This window comes from Myotis myotis, unplaced genomic scaffold (assembly GCF_014108235.1).
Source record: "Myotis myotis isolate mMyoMyo1 unplaced genomic scaffold, mMyoMyo1.p scaffold_m19_p_59, whole genome shotgun sequence".
Lineage (NCBI taxonomy): Eukaryota > Metazoa > Chordata > Mammalia > Chiroptera > Vespertilionidae > Myotis > Myotis myotis.
In genome coordinates this window covers 394976-400975 of record NW_023416367.1, presented here as the reverse complement: position 1 = coordinate 400975, position 6000 = coordinate 394976, and the positions used below count along the sequence as shown (strand labels likewise).

The window sequence follows — 6000 nt, the reverse complement described above, 5'->3', positions numbered from 1 at the left end:
AAGAAACTGACGAACAAAAATAGATCCAGAGACATAGAAGCGTGGAACAGACTGTTGAACCTCAGAGGGAAGGCAGGGGAGGGTGGGTGTGAAGAGATCAACCAATGAACCTGTTTGTCTTTTGTGAGCTCCATCCACCAACAGCCAGCAGAACAAAGTGTGTGTTTCCCGGGCAGGCGTGGTCCCGGGGTTCCGGTGCTGAGCTCGGGAGAGGTGGGCATGTATCGTCCCAGGTGTGTGTGTGAGGTAATTCCACATTTCAACCATCCAGGTCCCATGGAGCGGAGAGGAAAGGCCTGCAAGTGGGTTATCACCAGGAAAATGCTGACCCCTGGTGGACATTATTTTTTAATTTTATGTTTGGATTACGGTTTGCATGCAACACTTTTTTGAATTAGTTTGAGGTATACAATACAGCAGGTAGACAATTATGTAGGTTACAAAGTGTTTCCTCAGATCATTAAAGTGCCCACCTCGCACCATACATTTACAATATTGTTAACTGTATTCCCTATTCTATAACTTACAATCCCCAGCCTACTTTGTAACTACCAATTAGTACTTCTTAATCTTATCACTTTTTTTTTACCCTGTTTCCCCAAGCCCCTCCCCCTGGCCTCTATCAGTTTGTTCTCTCTCTCTCTCTCTCTCTCTCTCTCTCTCTCTCTCTATATATATATATATATATATATATATATATATATATATATATATAACTCTGTTTCTATTTTGTTTGTCCATTTGCTTTGTTCTTTGTATACCATATATAAGTGAAATCATATTGCATTTGTCTTTCTCTGGCTTATTTCACTTAGCCATTCATGCTGCTGCAAATGGTAAGGTTTCATTCTTTCTTTTATGATGAATAATATTCCATTGTATGTATGTACCACATCGTCTTTCTCCAGTCCTCTACTGATGGGCACTGGGGTTGCTTCCATATCTTGGCTCAGTTGGTTATCAAAAGGTTGCTGGTTCAATTCCCAGTTGGGGCACATGCCTAAGTTGTGGGTTTGATTCCCTGTGGGGGCATGCTGGAGCAGCCAATTGGTATTTTGCTCTTATTGATATTTCTCTCTCCCTTCCTCTCTCCAAATCTTGGCTATTGTAACTAAGATTAAAATTATATATATAATTTTGAATTACTGTTTTAGGTTTTTTTTTCAGATATACACCCAGAAGTAGGAATCTCTATGCTAGTTCTATTTTTAATTTTTTTAGGAACCTCCACACTTTATTCCATAGTGACCGCACCAGTCACCGGTCCCACCAACAACGCACCAGGACTCCCTTTTCTCCACATCCACACCAACACTTGTTGTGTGTTGACTTTTTAGTGATAGTTTCTCTGACAGGTGTGAGGTGGTATCTCATTGTGGTTTTGATTTGCATTTCTCTTATGATTAGTGATACTGGGCATCTTTTCATATGTCCGTTGGCAAGCTGTATGTCCTCTTTGGAAAAGTGTCTATTCAGGTCTTCTACCCACTTTTTAATTGGATTGTTTGTTTTTCTGGTGCTGAGTTTTCAGATTTCTTTATCAATTTTAGATATTAACCCCCTATCGAATGTATCATTGGTGAATATGTTCTCCCATTTAGTAGGTTGTCTTTTCCTTTTGTTGATGGTTTTCCTTGCTGTGCAAAATCTTTTCATTTGATGTAGTCCATTAGTTTATTTTTTCTTTTGTTTCCCTCGATTGAGGAGATATGTTAGAAAAAATATTGCTATGAGAAATGGCTGAGATTTTACTGACTATATTTTCTTCTAGAAGTTTTATGGTTTCAGTTCTTACATTCAAGTTTTTAATCCATTTTGAGTTTATTCTTGTAGAAGGTGTAAGGAGGTGGTCTAGTTTCATTTCTTTGTATGTATCTGTCTAATTTTCCCAACATCATTTCTTGAATAGACTATCTTAACCCCTTTGTATGTTCTTGCCTCCTTTGTCATAGATTAATTGACCATATAGGTGTGGGTTTACTTCTGGGCTTTCTATTATTTTTTTTAAAAATGTATTTTTATTGATTTCAGATAGGAAGGGAGAGGGAAAGAGAGATAGAAACATCAATGATGAGAGAGAATCATTGATCAGCTGTCTCCTACATGTCCCCTACTGGGGATCGAGCCTGCAACCTCAGACATATGCCCGTGACTAGAATCAAACCCAGACCCTTCAGTCCACAGACTGACACTCCATCCACTGAGCCAAAGCAGATAAGGCTGGGCTTTCTATTCTGTTCTATTGATCTATGTGTCTGTTTTTATGCCAGTACCAGTTTTGATTACTGTAGCTTTATAGTATAGTTTATTATCATGTAGTTTGACACTTCCTGCTTTGATCATTTTAAAGATTGCTGTCTCTATTGGGGTCTTTTGTGTTTCCATATAAATTTGGGGTATTTTTTCTAGTTCTATGAAAAATGCCACTGGTATTTTTGATAGGAATTGTGTTGAATCTATAGATTGCTTTGGGTAGTATGGACATTTTACGGTATTCATTCTTTCTATGAGCATAATAATGCTTCCAATTATTAGTATCTTTTTTGATTTCTTTCTTCAATGTGTTATAATTTTTTGAGTACAGGTCTTTTACCTCCTTGGTTAAATTTATTTCTTGGGGTTTTTTATGTAATTGAAAATGTGATTGTTTGGACATTGTTAATTTCCTCGGGCTCTCGCTAACTTCTCTGTGTGGCGTCTCCCAAGGTACATGTACCCGTCCATGGACCAGCTGGCCGAGATGCTGCCAGGAGTCCTCCACCAGTTTGGGGTAAAGAGCGTCACTGGCATGGGGACTGGGGCTGGTGCCTACATCCTCACTTGATTTGCTCTGAACAACCCCGAGATGGTGGAGGGCCTGGTGCTCATCAACATGAACCCCTGTGCCGAGGGCTGGATGGACTGGGTGGCCTCCAAGATCTCTGGATGGACCCAGGTCCTTCCGTACATGGTGGTGTCCCACCTCTTGGGGAAGGAGGAAATGCAGAACAACACGGAGGTGGTGCACACCTACCACCAGCACATCCTTAACGACATGAACCCGGGCAACCCGCACCTGTTCATCAACGCCTACAACAGCCGGCGGGACGTGGAGATCGAGCGGCCGATGCCGGGAGTGCACACGGTCACCCTGCAGAGTCCTGTGTTGCTGGTGGTTGGGGACAGTTCTCCGCCGTGGATGCTGTGGTGGAGTGCAACTCAAAACTGGACCCAACCAAGACCACCCTCCTCAAGACGGCGGACTGTGGCGGCCTCCTGCAGATCTCCCAGCCAGCCAAGCTCGCGGAGGCTTTCAAGTACTTCGGTCAGGGCATGGGGCACATGCCCTCTGCCAGCATGACCCGCCTGATGCGGCCGCGGGCTCCAGTGTCACGTCCCTGGAGGGGTCCCGCAGCCGCTCCCACACCAGCGAGGGCGACTGCCTGGGCATCACCCCAACTCCGGCTCCACTGGGAACAACGCCGGGCCCAAGTCCATGGAGGTGTCCTGCTAGGCGGCCTGCGCGCACCGCCGCCCCCGGGACTGTGGGACCATAGTAGCTGCCCCCTCCTCCCGCCCTCCCCAGCCCCTGCCCGCCATACCGCACGCAACGCGGTATTAGCCCCAAGCTAGTTTTGTAGGAGGGAGCTCTGGCCATGACTTTAGATGGGATTTGTCCAGGGCGCCCCCTCCAGGGCCGGGCGGGTGGACCAAAGGAATGTAAGCATCTTAGTGCGCCTTGTGCAAGCCGCTCGGCCTGGTGGCCGCTGGCTTCCCCTCCCTCCGAGATGCCAAACCGCCCCAAACAAGAAACACAGCAGGAAACAGGTCCTAATCCAGGCCTAGGCCAACCTGGGCATCCGGGCTCTCAGGGGCCTTTGTGGGAAGTCAGCCCACCTGCTTCTGTTTCCTCTCCCTCTAAAGACAAACCCATCCAGTTTCTGGAAACAAAACCCTCCTCTGGTTTGTGGAGATGGAAGAAGCGAGCCCAGTGGGGTTGGGCTGGTGTAGGCAAAACAGGCCGGGGGGGGGGGGGGGGCGGGGGGGGGGGGGGAGAGGCGGAGCTTACTGGGAGGCTCAGAGAGTTTGGAAAAGCAAATCTATGTAGCTCACCTGAAATCGATTTTTAAAGTTCGCGCATACACACACTTTGCAATGCCGACGCACACACGCAGGCCTGCTTTCCTGACATTTGTTTTTCATGAACCCAAAGGCGGAGACAGATCCTCCTGGCTTTGCTGCAACAACAACAAAATCCATCAGCAAGTGCTTGGCATCATGGATTTAAGGCTTTGGCTCTGCTCTCTCCTCCCCCTCAGCCCCTGCTTTCCACCCCCAAGACATGAGCGAATCGTTATTTCCTTCACGGGGAAGAGCCTCTAAATATGGGAGTGCTTTCCTGGAGATGGAGGGGACATTCCCAACAGCTGTGCCCGCTGCCAGGAATCTCCATGCTGCGGGGCAGAGCAGGGGTGGGGGTAGGGTTTGGGCACCAGATGTAAATAACAGACTCTTGTGGTTGGGATGGAATCCAGGGTTGGTCTGATTTCTGTGGATCTCCTGGTTTCGAGACCTTCTGTGATTGAGTTCAATCGTGGTTGAATCTGAGCTTGACGGCCCAACCTTCCTGACCCGGTTACATTCCTGGATCTTCAGATAGACCTGTTGGCTTTTGTACGGGGTGGGGACTCCAGGGGGCAGGGAGCAGATGTAAGGGCTCTGGAATGTGTATCCCCTGGGATCTCCTTCCCTCTCCTGCCTCCCGCTCCTCCCTGCACCCCTAACCTCCTCTTTCTGAATGGAGCGGCACCACTGACATGTTTGGGTCACGTTCCCATACTACTGCCTTTCGATTTTCATCCCGGCTAACCATGCATCTGCTAGGGAGTTTGATCAGAGGGAATGGGACGTTGTGAATCGGCCGATGGGACCCCGTGGTCTCCCGGACCCTGGAGTTGGTGGAAGGGAGTAATCAGGCCTTGCAGGCAGCGTGAGGGGTCATGAACGAGTCCATCCACCTGCCACCTTCTATGGGAGGTGTCCCCTGACCTCGAGCAGAGGTTCGGGGTTCAGGGCAGGAGTGGCTGGATCCAGACAGAAAACGGCTGTGTACACGTCTCTCCAGAGGAGTTTCTTAACGAGATATTTGTATTTATTTCCAGACCAATAAATTTGTAACTTTGCAAAAAAAAAAAAAAAAAAAAAGAAGAAGAAGAAGAAGAAAAAAACAGAAAAAGAAAATGGGATTGTTTTCTTAGTTTCTCTTGCCAATGGTTCATTATTGATGTATAAAAATGCAGCTGATTTCTGAATATTTATTTCGTATCTTGCTACTTTCCTGAATTCAGATGTCAGTTTAGTTGTGGTTTTTTGGTGGACTCTTCAGGGTTCTCTATATGTAATATCATGTCATTAGCAAATAATGACAGTTTTACTGCTTACTTTCCAATTTGGACATCTTATATTTTCTTATAATTCTTTATATTTCTTTGATGTCAGTTACCTCTCTTTCATTTCTAATTTTATTTATTTGACCCTCTCTTTTTGTTGATTAGCCTGATTAAAAGTTTATCAATCTTTGTTATGTTTTGTTTTGTTTTCAAAGAGCCAGCTTTTAGTTTCATTTATTATTTTTTTTGTATTGTTTTCTTAGATTCAGTTTCTTTTCTTTCTGCTCTGATCTTATTCCTTCCTTCTACTCACTTTGGGCTTTGATTTTTGTTTGTTTGTTTGTTTTTCTAGTTCCTTTAAGTATACGGATAGATTGTTAATTTGACATTTTTTAAATTTCTTGAGGTAGGCCTATATTGTTATGAATTTTCCTTGTAGGTCTGCTTTTGCTGTGTTCCATAGATTTGGGGTTGTTATGTTTTCATTTTCATTTGTTTCAAGGTAGTCTTGATTTCTTCCTTGATCTCATTGTTAATCCATTGATTATTTAGTAGCATGTGATTTAGCTTGCATGTGTTTGTGTGTTTTTCAGTTTTTTTTCTTGTGATTGATTTCTAGTTTCATACCATT

The 6000-nt window shown here is 44.9% G+C and overlaps 1 pseudogene; it reads left to right on the top strand.

Moving 5' to 3' along the window:
* The first annotated feature begins 2659 nt into the window (after nt 1-2659).
* On the top strand, nt 2660-3745 carry LOC118657545 (annotated as a pseudogene).
* Nucleotides 3746-6000: the final 2255 nt, after the last annotated feature.